The sequence below is a fragment of the Manis javanica genome, chromosome 6 (assembly GCF_040802235.1).
Source record: "Manis javanica isolate MJ-LG chromosome 6, MJ_LKY, whole genome shotgun sequence".
NCBI lineage: Eukaryota > Metazoa > Chordata > Mammalia > Pholidota > Manidae > Manis > Manis javanica.
In genome coordinates, this window is record NC_133161.1 from 106,091,530 (window position 1) to 106,112,503 (window position 20,974).

At 43.8% G+C, this 20,974-nt stretch overlaps 1 protein-coding gene and 1 long non-coding RNA gene across 3 annotated transcripts in view; one reads left to right on the forward strand and one right to left on the reverse strand.

The window, feature by feature from the left end:
* LOC140849957 (uncharacterized) overlaps nt 1–5,036 on the reverse strand; it is a 31,589-nt gene extending 26,553 nt beyond the window's left edge. Inside the window, exon 1 of the long non-coding RNA XR_012132446.1 lies at nt 4,520–5,036. This is a non-coding gene — a long non-coding RNA (uncharacterized lncRNA). The remainder of the gene's footprint in view (nt 1–4,519) is intronic.
* Nucleotides 1–20,974, forward strand: part of LOC108400750 (dedicator of cytokinesis protein 1-like) — a 436,037-nt gene that overhangs the window by 208,769 nt on the left and 206,294 nt on the right. The window lies entirely within an intron of this gene.

A 20,974-nucleotide genomic window follows, 5' to 3' on the forward strand; every position in this document is an offset into this window, starting at 1 on the left:
ATTTATAAAATGTGGATACAGTTTGCAGAATTGGAATTAAGAAGGCGAAGCATCTGACACATAGAGTAAAATCAATAAAGTACAGATGCATTGTACACACACCATGATCCTTCGTAAATCTTTAGAACTGGAACCTCATAGATATCAGTTTGTATAGCTTAAGTATAGCTTTCATATGTTATATTAAATGATAGAGGATTTCTTTGCTTTTAGCCAGAAGGGGTCCTCAGCTGCCCCCAGGACTGCTACCCGAACAGCATGCTGCATCCAGCTTCTGCTTCTACAGAGAGCAAAGCAGACAGAGCCATTCCGACCAGCAATTCATCTCCACCTGGGAGCTTCTGCACTGGATTTTTACTCCTGAGAATCCAGCTGGCACCTCATGTCAAACCAAGCTTCTTGCTTTACGTGTTGTTAGTGTTATCCATAGAGTACCGTAAAGCCTTTTTTTCCCCCAAGGTGTTTTGCATTTATTTGTCTCTGTAAAGACTCATTTGAAAGATTACATCCTTTGTATGAACAGACAAAGACTATCTGAAAACTGTAATTTTTCCCACAGAAGTGACAAAGCCTTCCTGTACACATGTTTGCTGACATCCGGGAATTCAGAAGGATCAGGAGTCAAATCCTCTGAGGAAATCTGGCTACAGCTGAAAGCAGGTGGCCATGAACTTGCTACTCAAAAAGCCAAATTGCAGGAGTGACCCTCAAAACCCTGTCTCTACCTGCTGTAGGGGTCCTCAGGAGGGTGATGCAGTCATTTCATCCTTCATCAAAAACCACATTTAGTTTTTATCACCTTGTTTTATTCTGCCCAGAACTAAAGGTCCATGAGTATACCTTCTTAGCCATGCTCTCCCACCACTACTCATAAAGATCAGGAACCTATTTAAGAAGCAAGCAGGTTGGGATGCAATGAAGCTGACTCAGCCCTGGGGTAACTACAGAGAGAAGCAGACAGATGACTGCCGCCTTGCAGAGGGGAGTAGAGTCCCTGGAGGCGGCGAGAGCAGAGACCTCTCACAAAAGCCACTGTAAACTTCGTGGGCCAGCCTGCGGGAAGGAAGGAGCACCCAAGCGATGCGAGAGAAGCCTTGCTCAGGCCCATCTGTAGTGCTGGAGAAAGATGCCCAGGACACTGTGCCACAATGCCAGCTGAGGGAGAGGACAGGGGCCAGGAAGAGCTTAATCTCAACTAGGAGAGCGGCCAGGTTCACTGAGGCCACATTAAAGATCATGAAAGGATACTGAATTACCATCAGATTATTTATTTCTATAAGGTGGTTACCTATAGAACCACATGGCATAGCGACAAACATTTTCATAGAGAATTCTGTATCACTCTAATTAATATATTAAAAAGGTGGTGTTAATTATGTTATCTTTTGTTCTCCTTTTCTTGTTTATTGTGGTTAAGATGAGAAACTTAAGATGAGAACTACCATCTTACCAAACTTTTAAACAATAGAGGATTAAAAACCCTAGGGGTCACAGTGTGCAGCAGACCTCTAGGACTTACTCATCCTGCATAGCTGAACCATGACTCTCCGACCAGCATGTGCTTTCCCACTTCTTCCCTGCCCCCAACCCCTGCACCTAGCAGCCACCATTCCACACTCTACTTCTACGAGTCTGACAACTTCAGATACCTGGAACATTGCAGTATTTGTCTCTATGACTGACTTATTTTACTTAGCAGAATGTTTTCTGGGTTATTCCATGTTTTTGCATATGCAGGATTTCTTTTTTAAAGGCTGAATAACATTTCATTGCATATATATGCACACTCCATGTTTTCTTTATCCACTCATCCATCAATGGACATTTAGATGGTTTCCATATCTTGGCTATTGTAAATAATGCTGCAGTGAGCATGGGAGTGAAGATATGTCATTGAGATCCTCATTTCAACTCATTTGGATATAGACCCAGGATTGAGATGGCTGGATCATATGGTAGTTCTCAAATTTTTAATTTCGGGAGGAAACACCATACTGCTTTCCTAAATGGATGCATCATTTTACATTCCCACCAACCCTGTAAAACTCTTCAGCTTTCTCCATATCCTTGCCAACACTTGTTATTTTTTGCCAAACAAAAACAAAAGTGATGATTATGAATGATTAACACACTCACATTGGGCCAAAGAAAACTGTGGCACAGTAAAACCATCATCAGGGAGGAAACACATGCACCTTGTGGAGACCAGCTAATGCAGAGCATGGGGGTGAGGGGGCTGGTGTCTTCTTTCAGTCACCGCCAGTGCCGGGAGCCAAGAGGTCCAAGTCTGTTTGAACAAAGCCACAGAGCAACTGCTGGTGGGAACCAACTTCAGGCTCTGGAGAAAGCCCTTCAAAAGCAAAGGATTTGCTCTCATGCAGGGCATGGGACTTTGAAGGCATATTTTGGCTGTGGCAATGGTTTTCTATTGACATGAAGGAAAAGGGGAGTAAGAAGAGGGTATTTTTCCAGAGTACCAGCTAAAATTTCAGTAACCTGATGCTTTTACAAACCAATCAGACACAGTGTCCTGTTCCTTCACAAAAAAGTTTCTCTTAGATGATTAGGCCACCTTACGAAATGGATTTGACGTTTAAAATGCAGTAAAATCTAAGTGGGCTCACTCGCAACAGCCAGACTTCTCTGTCCGTCTGGGCCCTGCCGTTCACGCTGGTTTTCCTTGGATTTGCTGCGGCCAGGCTTTCCCACTGTGAAAAGGAAGCTCACAGAGTATTTTCTTTGCCTAGGTGCTTATCCTTCGTAAAGGCAGTTCCATTTCCAAGAACAACCTTTCCCCCGGATGAGGGGAAGCCTGTAGTTTTTGAGACTCTCCTGGCTTCCTTTAAGTTTTGGCAGACATCCTGGTGTGCTTTGAGGCCCCAGTGCACTGAAGAAGTGGAGAAGAGAGAGATGAAAGTGTTTTGTTAAGGCCTTGGCAAACTAAGGCCAATGACCCCCTGTACGTGGTCCTGCAGCCCTCCAGTGGGTGTGACGTGCAAATTTCAGTGTTCATGGCTGATGTGCCATGGATATAATTTAAAATCTCCCAAGTGCATGGCATGTGTATGACAGATATAAAAACTATCTCTAAATGGAATGAAAACTAATTGAGATATTCAAAATGATCATAAAATATCATACCGGTGCTTCTATTTTTTACCTCTGTATAAGTTCTCAGCAAAAGTTGCAACAATCCAAAGGAGAATTTTCAGTGTTTCCCCAAAACCACAGCTCCTTCTTTCGTGGAGCATAATGAAGGACAAATGTCCGGGGATTATTCTCTGGGAAACACTTTTAGACTGGATGACCTTAAACACAAATAAATACCGATGTAAAAATGTTTCTCTGAGTTAATGTTTCAAGAAATTAGATAACATCTCCAAGTGAAACAGTCAACGCAAGACATACAAGAAAGCCTCGCGGTAACTGTGTGAAAAACTCACTTAGAATATCTCTTTCCCTAGTGATCCTCCAGAGAACTTAATCCATACGTCTATTAATTTTCCATTAAATCCTTCCTCTAAAATCACAAAACCTTTGTATCTTTTGTTCCTAAGTTAAGAAGGAAAGTAGAATATTATCAGGTGATGTAAGCTGGAGCATCTTAAAGTGTCTCTATCAACACCAAATCCATAGAAATTCTAAGTAAAATGTCTGAAAGCACATCTTCAGTGATAATATAAAACCACAAAATAGTGATCAAAACCGAAAGTTTCTGTGATGAATGCCCTTGCACTGTTCACCATGTAAGAACTTATTCACTATGTAAGAATTCGTTCACCATGTAAGAACTTGTTCGTTATGCTTCAGAAGATTGGAGACAGACGAGAATTAGGCTTGAGATGGATTAATGATTGTGCATTGAGCATTGACCCCCCTATACAGAATTTTACTGTTGTTAACAACCATTTGATCAATAAATATGAGAGAATGCCCTCTGGAAAAAAAAAAAAACCCCACAAAATACAAAAATTTCAATGTGAAGGAGAGAAACCAAGAACGCACAGCGTGAACAGTGTCCCTCTTTCCCTTGCATATATACAGATGCTCTCAGGTTCCTATAATCTCATGGCATAGAGTTTATAATCTCGAAGTACTGAAAGATTTTCACTTCTTCCTTCATTTTATGTCGAGCACCCTCCTTCCCAAGTTTTTCTCCTGTATTGTGTTGCTAATTCCTCGGTCTCCTCCCAATGTACGTTGCTCAAAGGCAAGATCAATATCATCCACAACAACATCTTCAGGGCTCAGAGAGGAAACTCAAAGAGAAAAAGTTTCAAAATTTTTTAACTTAAGTGGAATATTCTCTCAAAACTAACTTTCTAATATGAAATGCACAAGGGAAAAACTTCTTCCCGCTAAACGAGGGGGAAAAGCAGCTTTCAGTGTACGATTGTACGGAATCATGAAGTGCATTCTCTCTGCAGCTTCTAAAACTCTCGCCCTGATACGAGTTGACAGAAAACAATGACAAAAAGAACAAAGCCTGGAAGCAAATATCACACACCGGTTGACTGACCTTGGCCGTCTAGAGGTGAGGGCGCAAAGCGCATTTCTGTCCTCGGCGCGGAGTGAGGCCGCACCGGCAAGCAGGCGGGCTGCCCCGTAGCACCCCTTTAGGCACAGGAAGCGCTAAAGGGGCACGAGGCGGCTGGGGGAGGGGAGCGGCCTCCACCGGGCAGCCCGGCGGACCCTGAAAGCAGCCCGACACTCGACCTCGCGACCCCTTCCTACGACCGGCGGCCGCCAGCGCCGCGCCCCTCACTTCGGGTCTCCTCCAGGTGCCGCACCCGCAGCTCGTCTGCGGTCTTCACCTCAGGGCTGTAGCTCCTTCGCGGAGCCGCCACCCCCTGGCCCGCAGACACACAGCGCCGGGCCCACATCGCGCGCGGACTCGTCCAAGAGCCCGGCAACCTCCACCCGGGGCCGAGCCGCGCACAGAAAGCGACCACTAAGGAACGGCGGCAACCACCGCCGCGGCGTCTGTTAACGGGGTGAGCCTGCTGCTATTGCCCCGCCCCCGTCTCGAGCACGCCGCTGCGCGCACGCCCAGCCCCGCCCCCCGGGGCTCGCGATCGCTCCAGGTCCCGCCCCCGAAGGGCCCGGAGCCACCCCGACAGACCACACCGGGCCCCGCCCCCCGCAACCCTCCCCACCCCCCTTCAGGCCCTGTGGCAGGTTCCCAGGCCCCGGCGACCCTTACCTGGCAAGGCATCTATTGGCTGTCCAGCAAAGGCAGGAGAAAGCAGTCCTCCAAGGCTGTGGAATGGCTTCGGTTCTGCAAGAATCCCCACAGGGAGGCGCCTCCCCTTACTGGCTGCTGTGTCCTCGGGTCCAGCGTTAGCTACAAAGCTGAACGAGAATGTGAGGTATCAGGTCGGACTGACAGTGGCACCTGTGCGTGGGACCCCGCTTTCCTCTCGTACAGAGGCGCCACAGGCTATCCGCTAAAGTGTCTACGCGGTGCTTACTGCACGGAGTTCAGCAAGAGGGCAACAGTCAATAAATGGTCCTCAGCCCTCCAGCTCCAGCAGGTGGATGGCCCTTCCCAGCCAACTGTCCCAGAAAGGCGCCAGCGTCCTGCCAAAGGGGCTCCTGGGCCAAACCATATGCTGAGGTGTGCTCCTCCCTCATCCAGAAACGAGGAGTATCAGCTTAAGGTGCTCATCAGAGCCTTTTGTTACACTGTTGTTACGCTTTGCGCCCTCACCTCTAGACGGCCCACTGTTACATAAATTTCTGCTATTGTACACTGACTACATTTTTCAGTCCTAAATTCATTGTGTAGGGTTGATAAGTGTGTAAAGCACTTGGCCCCAGGAAAATGGGAAGAGACTTGATAATATTAACTACTGTATAAACTTCCTTCTTAGTCTGTTACAGACATTACGATTTATTACTTAATTGTCAGAAAACTTGAAAGGGGTATTATTACCCCCATTTTGCAGATGAGGACAGTGAGATTAAGTTACTTACCAAACTGCAGCAGTTAAGTGCTAAGCAGGAATTTACACCCTGATATATCTGACTGCAATCCCCATGTTCTTAATCGCTGTTTTGCACAGACTTTGAATAAATCTAAAGTCCAATAAATTTAATTCCATTTGGTTTTATTCTACTTTTCAGTAAAAGATGTGAGCCAGGAACAAAGAGTGTAAGCCAGGAACACTGAGTATCAATTTGGGAAAAGAATTAAGACTGTTGTTGGGGGTACTCTAGTAAGATTTGGGACTCTGGCCTCTGGCCAGCTCTCTGGCTAGAAGGAAAGCCTGCCTCTGATGTGGCCCAATGGCTACACCAGCGTTTGTTGTACATGGGGCAAAAGACAATGTGGGCTGTAGCGCGTCAGGGGGCTTGCTACTGACCTCTGAAGAAGTCAAACAGATCCCGGAAGGAGTGCCTTGTGTGCTCCAAGAGGGACTTACACCGAGTCCCACAGCAACATGGGGCAATAGTAATGGGGCCAATATCCCTTGTCAGGTGGCAAATAGACTATATTGGGCCTCTGCCCATATCAGAAGAATATCAGTATGCCATATCTTGTGTGGACATGACTACTCGATTATTGGTTGCTTTTCCTGAACATTGTGCATACCAGCACACCACCAAGAGAGGTCTAGAGCTTCTCGTTGCAGCCAATAGCCGGATGGAGGTGATTGAAAGAGATCAAGGCACCCATTTTTCTGGATATGCATTACAAGAATGGGTGCAGCAATTAGGAATAAAGTGGAAATTTCATGTACCATATAATCTTGCTGGGGCAGGCGATAGAGAGGTACAACGGTTTGTTGAAATCTGGCCTGAAGTCAAACAGCAATAGCCTACGGGGTTGGTCAGTTCGTCTATGAACAGTGCTGCGGCGTTTGAATGAGAAGCCACGTAAAGGAGCTTTGAGCCCTGTGTATATGCTCACATACCTTGCTGCCTCTCCTATACAATTGTACATCCAAACGAAAGAAGTTATTGAAGCCAAGATATGGCCAGTGGAGCAACATCCTGCTGCCAGCTCCAACTTCATTAAGTCCTTGAGACACTGTTGAATGGGCATGGCCCTGGACATTTCGAGACATGGAGCAGTGATGGCTGGCCCTTCTGGCACCTTGGGAGAAAGGCCTGGAAGCTGGCCCCCTGTGTATTCCTGGAATAACAGCTGAATGGCCCCAAAGCTTATGGTAGTGTACCCAAAACATCCAGAAGGTAAGAGCATCTTGCGGGGAAGTTTTATCTTTATGGCCAGCACGTGTACCTCCACTAGCCCTATATATCGACCCATCGGTAACTCTCACAGGAGAGGGGTGAACGTGTCATATACTAGACCAGGACAAGATCCCATTCCTGACACTGTCCTATCACAAGACCACTCTCATGCATGTATCCTACCTGATGGACAAGATTTGCCTATGCTGGTGTCATTAAAACGTGTATCTTATCACCCTTAATGCTATTTTCTCCTACAGTCCTCGTGGCCTGAATGGCTCCCCCTGCGCAGCTGCTGCATGATGATTGCTCTGAACCCTCGGCTACTGCCTGCCTATGGAATGGACCAGCTATGGACTGAATCTGCATAGGACTTTGAACCTAGCTGAATCCTCCAGCTTGAGGATTGTCATGATTTTATTGCTGTTGCTATTGTTATGTCATTAGTCTGCTCACAGTGCTCCAGTTTTCTTGCCCAGGGACTATTGCAGAAAAAGGGAACAAGTAGATTATAAGGTGAGATTTCTGGAGGGGTGGCCTGTGGGTAAAATTGCAGTATTTCCAGAATATCTCTCCTGGTTTTGGTTGGTGCATTTGCGTATCTTCATGGGTAGAGAGAAGTTCATCTGCATGTCAATGGGTAATTACGTGGGCAACTAAAGGCATGTCAGAACATGAGAAGTTAAGAGGAGGGGCTAGCTTGCTTGCTTCTTGTGGAGCAGGGGAGAGGGATGGCACTGGACTGCAGTTTGTAAGCAATAAACAGATTTTAAACTTTATTTCTCCCTTTGACTGATTTCAGTTTTCAGAGGTATTTTGCCCTGGAAATTCCTCTCCCCAGAATTACACCTAGTTACGCAAATCATTTTATGTCCAGACCACCCACACAACTATCACAAAATAGTATAGAAAGTGCTCTGAAGAACGAAGAGCTTCTCTGCCACCAGTACCACACACTGGGAAATTGTCTCTTCTGCATCACTTCCTGTGTTGGAGATGTACGTACAGCTTCATTCACAGGGAGTCCGTAAAGGATGGGAGGCTTGCCCGCGTGTTCCCGCCCAGCAGCAATGAGCTCCCAGTGTTTGGACAGTCTCCAGATCCAGGAGAGAATTCTCCTCCCCGGGCGGCAGGCCTTCCCAGGCTCAGACTGAGGGGAGCGGAGGGTGTGGGGCAGCGCTTCCAGCACCCGCGCCGCTCAGGCATGGAGTCCATGGGAGCTCTGCCACTCTGCCATCTGAGACCGACCTACCCCAGCTCCTTCAGAAACTCTAATGGTTTCCCATACACCTTTGGAATTCAGTGCAGTTGTTTTATATGTATCATTTTTTGAAAGTCACTACTTTCATTGAACAGCTGGGTGGATGCAACATGGCTACGATACCCATCTTTTGCAAGCACTAAAAATGTTTATTATGTGAGGAAGAAGTAAACCACAGTCTTTAAAAATTAGGCTATCTCCACTCTGCATGTAGGTGAATGGAGGAAGATTGACTAATGCCTGTACTATCGCGTAGAAAATATGGACACCCTAGAAAATCTTTTTCAATTATACCACCAGACCCTGTATGTATCTGCAACTCTTCATTGAGCAACAACTCAGATCAGAAAAAATGGACCATCTTTGATGAGATTCAGAAACAAAAAAGCTTTGGGGAGAGAGATGTGATTCTCATTGTCTAGAGGGGCAAACCCATACCCCGCAGAGATCTCTAGGGATAGAGCCCCCTGGGTGTTCCTGCACAAGCCAGTGTCCACCAGGATTCCTTCCTTTTATCAGAAGATGTGAATCACTGTAAGAAACAAACAAAATAGAACCAAGCCAGAGGAGGCAGGGATGGAAGGGATAAGACCTGTAAGTGTAGGGACAGGAAATCCTGTGGCAAAATACCTCTAAAAACAGTCAAAGGGAGGAATAAAGTTTAAAACCCATTTATTGCTTACAAACTGCAGTCCAGCGCATCTCTCTCCCCTACTCCAGAAGAACCAAGCAAACAAGCAAGTCCCTCCCCTTAACCTCTCAGGGTAAATGCCCTCAGTTGCCCTGGTTATTACCCATTGACATGGAGATGAACTTCTCTCCACCCCTGAGGATATGCAAATGCATCAAAGCCAAGCGGAGATATTCTGGAAATGTTACAATTTTACCCACAGACCCAGTCCTAGAGCTATGGTTTGTCCCTGGGGTTCAGCTGTGACTGACACCTGTGCTTGATCATTTCCATTATATGAGTGAAAGCATGTTTGATTTGTGTCTTTTCCATTTACAGCCAAAAGAATACCAGCTCTGTTCATCAGATGTTTTTCTGAAAACTCAGACCTTTATATGGTGACCTGCTATTTTAATTTTTCAGTAATATTAATTTCACTTTCAGGAAAAGGAGACAGACTTGAAAAGCTTTCTTTCTCCCAAAAATTACGCTAGGATTTAAAGTAATGAACAAACTAAATAGACTAAGTACACTGGGTTCATATATCCTCTATATATACCATCTAGCTTAGTATTAGAATAGCCAACAGTCTCAGTTTATCTAGTTCCTTAACATGTACAGTGAGATCTCTTATTTGTGATCTTTCTTTTTTCTTAATGTAGGTGTGTATGAACTTCCCTCTTAGAACTGCTTTTGCTGCATCTCACAAATTTGAGTATGTTGTTTCCATTTAAATTTTCTCCAAGGTATTTCTTAATTCTCTTTTCATTTTATTGACCCCTAGTTGTTCAGAATTGTTTAATTTTCAAATATTTGTAAACTTTCCAGTATGCTTGTAATTGATGTGTAATTTCATACCAATATTGTCACAGAGACCTTTGTCTCGTTCGTTTAAAGAACTCCAAGCGTCTCAGATTCCTCAATATTTACTTCATGATATTAGTAAAAATATAATACATTGGAATCGTGAGGTTATTGTCAGAATCATTAGATTATCACCCATTCATTTTAGTAAGTAAGTAAATATTTACTAAAGGGCTTTCATAAGCCAGAAATTGGACTAGTTGGTGAGAATCCAGAAATGAACACAGAGCTCTTAGGCTAGTGTAGTTTTAATTTGAGTGATGATTACACTAAGGTGATCTCTGTAATAGTGCCCCATCTCCCTCCCTCTTGTATCCTGGCTGAGTGCTATGTCCTGGTGGCTGTGCTCTTTTATAGTGAAGCTACACTGGATCCCTGTGATAGCATCATTCCTTGATTATGCATAAGAACAAGTATATGGTGAGAAGTTCCTTTGTCGTGCTCCCTGTGAACTGTCCTTGCCAGTGGAAGGACGGAAGATTGTTCCCTCACACTAGAGAAATACGTGAGCATTTTTGTCAAGGTGATTTCTTTTGTACTTACCCATAAAGGCAACATGTAGTCATCAGGAGACACTAATTTAGCTCTATGGAAATATAAAAGGACTGTTAATAGAATAGGCAATTAAAATATATTTTGATTTTATATTGCCCATATTTTCATTTTATTCCTAAATTGTTTGAGAAGAGAAAGACACCAGAGATTATACTTCATTCAGAAGAACCCCTGAGCCAAATATTCACGCACTCTTGGAAACATCCCTGACAGTGTCCTAGGCAGCAAAGTCAAGACCTGGAGAAGAACAGGAAATGATGGAGGACAAAAGATTGGAACAGACGGCATTTCTGTTCATGGAAAATGTTAATGGGACAGTCCTTGAGGGTGAATCTTTGAAAGCATTGGATTTCCATAATCATCAAAAATAATAATTGGGTCATGAAGCAAAATGAGAAATGACAAGAATGAGTGAACAGGGTAAAGAAATACTGTTTTAACTGGCATGCATTGCAGAAGATTACCAAAGACCCTTGGAGAAGCTGGGGTCTGCCGGCCTTGAATTCCCCTGAGTCAGAGCTGCAGCCCTCCCTCCAGCCATCAACTCCAGGACTCCAGAGGCAGGGTCTCTGGCTCTTATGACAGGCTGCCTCCCTGGCTTGAAGGCCCATGGGAAAGAGACTTGACCCTGACCTGCGGCATAGCCCCGAGCCATTCAGAAGCTATTTCAGGCTTCCTCCCTGTATGCTGAACTAAAAAAAATTGAACAAAACCCTCTCCCAGGGGAGTCAGGGAATGCATGACTGTCTTGGCCTCGGGTGCCTGCTGAGGACCATGTGACCAGGGCACGGTTGGCCCTGGAGCTGAGCCTGCATTCACTCTCCCTGCAGGGCCCTCCGCTGAACAGTAAAGTGATCCTAGAAGCCAGGGAGGAGAACGGTGTGGCCAGAAACAGAGCACATACACATGAGCCAGTCCTTAGCACTGAGCTGCCCTCCCAGACAGCCAAGAGAAAGCCTGTGCCAGGACAGTGAAGCTCAAGAAAAGCGTTTCCATAAAGTTTCACAGTTTCTACGTAAAGCAAAACAAGGTCTTCTGGTTTAAACAGGTTTAAGGAATATTATGACACATATGTCCATCTCATATATCATGAAGCCTCCGACAATGTCTAGCTAGCAAAAGGTAAATAAAATGTTATTTGTTTGGCTTAACCCAAAGTTTGTCAAAGCTCTTTGACCTCAGAATCTTTTGGAAAGACAGTATTCTTTATTGAGCACTTTGATGTCACTCTACATAGATCGCAGTCCAGCATCACCAAGTCACTGTCACCTGTTAGCTGGAAGATCATAAAATGAAGATTCACATCCGTGTAAAGAGAATGAAAGTCGACAGATGTTTACTTTTTAGATTCTACACATTTGTCAGGTTATGTTACTTTTAAATAAATAAGCCTACCTACCTTCACAATAATTCCACTTTTAAGCTATTTCCCATATTTATTGTCATGAGAACAACACAGTGCATATTTGCTACACTAGGAGCTTAGATGTTAGAGTTTCCTTTCAAGGTCCCTCAGATTGGAGGAGGTGTTCTTAAACGCCATGGTTCTGAGCAGCAACCTCTGGGCCTTCCTGAAACTCAGGGGCTTTGCTCCTTTCTGCGATGAGAGTGGTGTAGAATCTAAGCATTAGTAAGATTAGTAAATTAGCATAAGCATAGCCATCTTAGAAACCTAGAAACCATTTTCTGAGAGTGTGACTCAGAGGAAAAAACAAAAAAAACAAAAAAAACAAACCCTGGGCCTGGGTAAGGCCTTGAAAAACAAGTTAATCATGAGCACCGGGTGGTGGGCAGCTGTGACCCTTGGTCAGCTAACCTTGGTCAGTAAATCTTACATACCAAGCTTATCGTGCAGAACCTCCCTAACCATTGAGGAGTAGTCTTACCCTGCCCTTGCTTAACCCCAGGATATATGTCTTGCAAGAATAATGTATAGTTATAGAAAATTGCTATGAGTTAAGTGCTTTGAAATTGCTATATAAACCCTTGGCTCTGAGTGCTCGGGGTCCTTGTTGAGACCCGCTGCATCGGGCTGACTTGGACCTCAGCTAGCTAGCTGAATAAAGACTTTGCTTGAATTTACATCTCTATGCCTGTGTAGTTTGTTCTCTGGGGAAGCCTCGGAAGCCTGGACCCTAACAGTGGAAGGTTAGCTCCCTGCCCTCACTGTTTAGTTCTTAAGGCCTGTGTCCTTGCGTGGAGTCTCTCTGACAAACTCAGCTCACTAGTGAACTCAGGCAGATCACTGTTATGGCTGAATTTTGTCACCACCCCCAAATTTCTTATGTTGAATCCCTAATTCCCAGTAATTCAGAATGTCAGTGCATTTGAAAAGAGGTTTTTGGAAGAGGTAATTAGAGTAAAATGAAGTCAGTGTAGCTGGGCCCTAATCCAGTATGACTGGAATCCTTATAGGAGGAGATGAGACAGACTGAGCAGGACCCTGGAGGGAGGCCTCAGGGAAACCAGGCTGCTGACACCTTGGCCTCGGACTTCCAGGCTTCAACACCATGAGCATGTACGTTTCTGCTCTGTAAGCCACTCGTTCTGCGGGGTTTAGTTACAGCAGCCCCAGCAGACCGGTGGAACTTCTCTGAGGGAGAAAAACTCACACACTTTGCTTTTCAAGTAGGTGATTTTAATACTGATTGCTTCTCCCTTGAGTTTATAGAAGGCAGGCATAAGCGTTACCCTAGTGTGCACATTGTGCTCTATGAAACACAGCTAGTTCATAAACACCTGTCAGCTGGAGATGATGCTGTGTGTACACCTGGGTAGTCAGGACTGGAGCGGATGGGAGCACGTACATCAGAGAAGCAGCTTCATGAGTGCCCTGAGCCTGACACCAAAGGCCACAGCCTGGGGACCTGGGGACAGGATGGCAGCAGCCACAAGGCCTGGAGGGCCCACAACAAAGTCGTGAAGGACGAGTATTATTAGCCAGGCCCAGAAGCATGATTTTCTCCCATTAGTGCTCATCTTTGAAAATTCTTCCAGATACATATTTTGTCCTCAAATATAGTGTTGGACAACTTCCGTGCTAGGAAGTGACGGGATCATTCCCTCTGGACTGGGTTCCACAGCTCCTAGTTTGTTATAATCAGTGTGAGACCTGTTTTAAGTAAAAATCTACTTTAAATCCAAATTTGTTATATATCCCAAATATCATGTAGAGAGTATTTTATCTATAGATTAAAAATCATTTCCTTTTCAGCAAAATGTTTTGATGTAAACATTTTTTAAGACAAGAGGGATCTAGGTTGTGATATGCATTTTGTCTGAGTATATCTAAATGGTAAAAATTTTTTCATAACATTTGCACTTGTGAATCTTACGAAGAATAAAATACAGATGCCCACAGAGTCTGGAAATAGTAGTAGTATCTTTTTAATAGATTGATCCCTCTAAAGGTGCAAGCTTATTCCATGAAAATTAAATGCACCAATCATCTGAGGCAATGTATGACTGACGAATGTGCTATGACTGGTGGGAATACTGCTTTAATGCACATGGTTCAGTGTAGTTCTGCACTGCTTACTGCAGTATCACTTGCTAGTGAGGAACAGCACATTCAATGTGGTATAGCAATAAGTGAATTATGGACATTTTCATGTTTCCAGACTTTCTGGTCACCTTAAGTGACTTTACCTCAAAAGAGTGAAGAAGAATCATTTTTTTAAATCCTGTTAAAATAGTCACCTTGCAAAGGATATTTCTGCATGAACTTTTTCCTATTTTCCTTTTTGTTCTGATCAGTCTACCTGCATTAGTAGCACTCTAAAGAAAAGATCTGGTAGAATATTAGATGGATCCATGACCATACTTTTATTCCCTTATGATGTCACTGAATCATAAAACAGTAAAGGAGTAAAATGAATAGTTATAATTTTTTTAAGTGATGGGGAAATAGAAAAATTGAATTTATTGTTGAATAGGCCAAAAGAGCTCAGTTAGCACTGTTCTTCTTAGGGAAAGGGCTGTGATGGGTGCTGTCATACCAGTGGGTAACCTGAGAGACCTACGTGTGACCCAGGCTTGTCGGCCAGTCATCATTAGCGGAGATTTTATAATGGCAAGGATAGCAGGCTGCTGATGAGCAGTGAGAAATATGTAGTTTCGTCAAAGTGCACCCTTTGGAAACTGGCAGACATATAAGTGGGGCCTTACATTCATTATTATAATACATACATTGATTAAATGTATGCTGTCTTCAATTCAGATAATAAGATATTCCTTTCTCAATAATTTTATTAGGCCATATTAATATCTCAAGCATATATTAACTGATATGTTTTGTAATATTTCAAAACTATTTTAGAACAGTGTGTCCTTATTAGCCATGTAATAACATAAAAGGGATGACTGCTTTTGTTAGAAAACATACATTTCATAGAGTGATTAAAAAATGAACCCGTCTTACCAGCTTGCGAGTTTAAGTATGTTAGTTGAGCATTAAGACTGTGTCATATCCTGGAAATATGAATGGTAGTGTCATTTGCACTCATGACTACATTTTAAGGAATAATAATAAGTATAATTTTGCCAAATGATCCAATAGGAATATTATCAGGAATTTGTCTTATTCATGAAAAATCCTCACAATTGTTCACTTGTTCCAAAATAAACCCCACAAGTCTGATGCCCGGTGTTCTGAGCTGAACAACATGATAGTTATGTAGCCTCTGGGAAGCCAGTGTGAGTCGAGATGCTTCTTTCCTGGTTCATTTCATTCTTAGAGTCAATTTGCTGTGCATCTTTTTAAAGCTTCCAAAGTAAACAATTTTATATTAGTAACTAATTTAATAAATGTGTCTCAAGCCCTGAGCCCCAAAAATGAAAAATATGACAGTGTTGACATTGGGCGGAATAACTAAAACTGGACAAGTAAGATATTTTTTCTCATTGGCGACTGAGTGTTTTAGTTGTGTTTAAAAGTTGTGCTTTGCGAACGGGCGGAGCCAGGATGGCGGCGTGAGTAGAGCAGTGGAAATCTCCTCCCAAAAACACATAGAGCTATGAAAATATAACAAAGAAAACCCTTCCTAAAATAGAGACCAGAGGACACAGGACAACATCCAGACCACATCCACACCTGCAAGAACCCAGCGCTTTGCGAAGTGGGTAAGTTAGAAGCCCCGGCCCGGCGGGACCCGAGCGCCCCTCCCCCCGGCTCCTGGCCGGTGGAAAGAAACCGGAGCAGTTTTTTTTTTTTTTTGGTGAGTGCTTTTTGGAAGCCTTAAAGGGACAGGGACCCCGGTGCTAGGGAGGCAGAGCAGCAGGACCGGTGAGCGGGTTCCTGGGACCTGCGCCTGAGGACAAAGAATATTGTGCACATTTCCCTGTGGGACCGGTGGGCGGGTGCTTTTTGGAAGCCTTGAAGGGACAGGGACCCCGGTTCTAGGGAGGCAGGGCAGGAGGACCAGTGACCAGGTGCCTGAGACCGGCGCCTGAGGACAGAGGAAGTCATGAGTTTTTCCCCTTTTTTTTTTCTTTCTCTTTTTGGCAAGTGCTTTTTGGAAGCCTTAAAGGGATAGGGATCCCGGTGCTAGGGAGACAGGGCTGCGGGACCGGTGAGCGGGTGCCTGGGACCGGCGCCTGAGGACAAAGAATATCCCGCATTTTTCCCTGCGGAACCAGAGGGCAGGTGCCTGAGACCAGCGCCTGAGGACGGAGGAAATCGTGCGTTTTTCCCCTTTTTTTTTCTCTTTTTGGCGAGTGCTTTTTGGAAGCCTTAAAGGGACAGGGACACCCCTGCTAGGGAGGCAGAGCAGCAGGACCGGTGAGCGCGTGCCTGGGACCGGCACCTGAGGACAAAGAATATCACGCGTTTTTCCCTGTGGGATTGGTGGGTGGGTGCCTGAGAACGGCACCTGAGGACGGAGGAAATCGCGTGTTTTTCCCCTTTATTTTTTTTTCTTTTTTGTGAGTGCTTTATGGAAGCCTTAAAGGGACAGGGCCCCCGGTGCTAGGGAGGCAGAGCAGCAGGACCGGTGAGCAGGTGCCTGGGACCGGCACCTGAGGACAAAGAATATCCAGCATTTTTCCCTGCGGGACCGGAGGGTGGGTGCCTAAGACTGGAGCCTGAGGACGGAGGAAATCGCACGTTTTTCCCCTTTTTTTACTCTTTTTGGCGAGTGCTTTTTGGAAGTCTCAAAGGGACAGGGACCCTGGTGCTAGGGAGGCAGAGCAGCAGGACCGGTGAGCGGGTGCCTGGGACCGGTGCCTGAGGACGGAGGAAATCGCGCATTTCTCCCCTTTTTTTTTCTCTTTTTGGTGAGTGATTTTTGGAAACCTTAAAGGGACAGGGACCCCGGGGCTAGGGAGGTAGAGCAGCAAGACCGGTGAGTAGGTGCCTTGGACCGGCGCCTGAGGACAAAGTATATCGCGCGTTTTTACCTGCGGGACCGGTGGGCAGGTACTTTTTGGAAGCCTTGAAGGGCCAGGGCCCCTGGTGCTAGGGAGGCAGAGCAGCAGGAACGGTGAGTGGGTGCCTGGAACTGGCACCTGAGGAAAAAAAAACACGTGTTTTTTCCTTTTTTTTTTTTTTTTTTTTTGCTGTTTCCTCTCTCATTGTTGCTGTTGTTTTGGTTTGGAGAGTGCTTTTTGGAAGTCTTAAAGGGGCAGGACAGGACACTAAGACCAGAGGCAGGGAATCTGGGGATCTCTGGGCACTCTAACCCCCTGGGCAACAGGTATCACAGAGGCCCCTTATGGAGATAAATAGCCTCCCGGCCGCTCCCCTTCCAATGGGGCTCCACCACTTTGGAGGAGCAGCCCCAGCCAAGCCATGCCAACAGCAACAGCAGAGATAAACTCCATAGCAAACGGGCAGGTAGCAGAAGCCCTGTCTGCGCACAGCTGACAAGCATAAGCCACTAGAGGTCGTTATTCTCCCAGGAGAGGAAGGCCACAAACCAACAAGAAGGGAAGCTCTTCCAGCGGTCACTCATACCAGCTCTGCAAACTATCTCTATCACCATGAAAAGGCAAAACTACAGGCAAAGATCACAGAGACAACACCTGAGAAGGAGACAGACCTGACCAGTCCTCCTGAAAAAGAATTCAAAATAAAAATCATGAACATGCTGATAGAGATGCAGAGAAAAATGCAAGAGCAATGGGATGAAGTCCGGAGGGAGATAACAGATGTCAGGAAGGAGATCACAGAAGTGAAACAATCCCTGGAAGGATTTATAAGCAGAATGGATAAGATGCAAGAGGCCATTGAAGGAATAGAAAACAGAGAACAGGAACATGTAGAAGCTGACATAGAGAGAGATAAAAGGATCTCCAGGAATGAAACAACACTAAGAGAACTATGTGACCAATCCAAAAGGAATAATACTAGTATTATAGGGGTACCAGAAGAAGAAGAAAGAGGAAAAGGGATAGAAAGTCTCTTTGAAGAAATAATTGCTGAAAACCTCCCAAAACTGGGGGAGGAAATAATCTAACAGACCATGGAATTACACAGAACCCCCAACAGAAAGGATCCAAGGAGGACAACACCAAGACACATAGTAATTGAAATGGCAAGGATCAAGGACAAGGAAAGAGTTTTAAAGGCAGCTAGAGAGAAAAAGGTCACCTATAAAGGAAAACCCATCAGGCTAACATCACACTTCTCGACAGAAACCCTACAGGCCAGAAGAGAATGGCATGATATACTTAATGCAATGAAACAGAAGGGCCTTGAACCAAGGATACTGTATCCAGCACGACTATCATTTAAATATGATGGCGGGATTAAACAATTCCCAGACAAGCAAAAGCTGAGGGAATTTGCTTCCCACAAACCACCTCTATAGGGCATCTTACAGGGACTGCTCTAGATGGGAGCACTCCTAAAAAGAGCACAGAACAAAACACACAACATATGAAGAGTGGAGGAGGAGGAATAAGAAGGGAGAGAAGAAAAGAATCTCCAGAAAGTGTATATAACAGCTAAATAAGCGAGCTAAGTTAGGCAGTAAGATACTAAAGAAGCTAACCTTGAACCTTTGGTAACCACGAATCTAAAGCCTGCAATGGCAATAAGTACATATCTCTCAATAGTCACCCTAAATGTAAATGGACTTAATGCACCAATCAAAAGACACACAGTAATAGAATGGATAAAAAAGCAAGACCCATCTATATGCTGCTTACAAGAAACTCACCTTAAACCCAAAGACAAGCATAGACTAAAAGTCAAGGGATGGAAAAACATATTTCAGGCAAACAACAATGAGAAGAAAGCAGGGGTTGCAGTACTAATATTAGACAAAATAGACTTCAAAACAAAGAAAGTAACAAGAGATAAAGAAGGATACTACATAATCATAAAGGGCTCAGCCCAACAAGAGGATATAACCATTCTAAATATATATGCACCCAATACAGGAGCACCAGCATATGTGAAGCAAATACTAACAGAACTAAAGAGGGAAATAGACTGCAATGCATTCATTTTAGGAGAATTCAACACACCACTCACCCCAAAGGATACATCCACAGGGCAGAAAATAAGTAAGGACACACAGGCACTGAACAACACACTAGAACAGATGGACCTAATAGACATCTATAGAACTCTGCATCCAAAAGCAACAGGATATACATTCTTCTCAAGTGCACATGGAACATTCTCCAGAATAGACCACATACTAGCTCACAAAAAGAGTCTCAGTAAATTCCAAAATATTGAAATTCTACAAACCAATTTTTCAGACTACAAAGGTATAAAAGTAGAAATAAATTCTACAAAGAAAACAAAAAGGCTCACAAACACATGGAGGCTTAACAACATTCTACTAAATAATCAATGGATCAATGAACAAATCAAAATAGAGATCAAGGAATATATAGAAACAAATGACAACAGCAACACTAAGCCCCAACTTCTGTGGGACGCAGCGAAAGCAGTCTTAAGAGGAAAGTATATAGCAATCCAGGAACACTTGAAGAAGGAAGAACAATTCCAAATGAATAGTCTAACATCACAGTTATCGAAACTGGAAAAAGAAGAACAAATGAGGCCTGAAGTCAGCAGAAGGAGAGACATAATAAAGATCAGAGAAGAAATAAACAAAATTGAGAAGAATAAAACAATAGCAAAAATCAACGAAACCAAGAGCTGGTTCTTTGAGAAAATAAACAAAATAGATCAGCCTCTAGCCAAACTTATTAAGAGAAAAAGAGAATCAACACAAATCAACACAGTCAGAAATGAGAATGGAAAAATCACGACAGACTCCACAGAAATAGGAAGAATTATTAAAGACTACTATGAAAACCTGTATGCCAACAAGCTGGAAAACCTAGAAGAAATGGACAACTTCCTAGAAAAATACAACCTCCCAAAACTGACCAAGGAATAAACACAAAAGTTAAACAAACCAATTATGAGCAAAGAAATTGAAACGGTAATCAAAAAACTACCCGAGAACAAAACCCCGGGGCTGGACGGATTTACCTCAGAATTTTATCAGACACACAGAGAAGACATAATACCCATTCTCCTTAAAGTGTTCCAAAAAATAGAAGAAGAGGGAATACTCCCAAACTCATTCTATGACACCTAATTACAATATACCAAAACCAGGCAAAGACCCCACTAAAAAAGAAAAGTACAGAGCAATATCCCTGATGAATGTAGATGCAAAAATACTCAATAAAATATTAGCAAACAGAATTCAACAGTGTATCAAAAGGATCATACACCATGAACAAGTGGGGTTCATCCCAGGGATGCAAGGATAGTACAACATTCGAAAATCCATCAACATCATCCACCACATCAACAAAAAGAAAGACAAAACCACATGATCATCTCCATAGATGCTGAAAAATCATTTGACAAAATTCAACATCCATTCATGATAAAAACTCTCACCAAAATGGGAATAGAGGGCAAGTACCTCAACATAATAAAGGTCATATATGATAAACCCACAGCCAGCATTATACTGAACAGCGAGAAGCTGAAAGCATTTCCTCTGAGATCGGGAACCAGACAGGGATGCCCACTCTCCCCACTGTTATTTAACATAGTACTGGAGGACCTAGCCACGGCAATCAGACAAAACAAAGAAATACAAGGAATCCAGATTGGTAAAGAAGAAGTTAAACTGTCACTATTTGCAGATTATATGATACTGTACATAAAAAACCCTAAAGACTCCACCCCAAAATTACTAGAACTGATATCGGAATACAGCAAAGTTGCAGGATACAAAATTAACACACAGAAATCTGTAGCTCTCCTATACAGTAACAATGAACCAATAGAAAGAGAAATCAGGAAAACAATTCCATTCACAATTGCGTCAAAAAGAATAAAATACCTAGGAATAAACCTAACCAAAGAAGTGAAAGACTTATACTCTGAAAACTACAAGTCATTCTTAAGAGAAATTAATGGGGACACTAACAAATGGGAACTCATC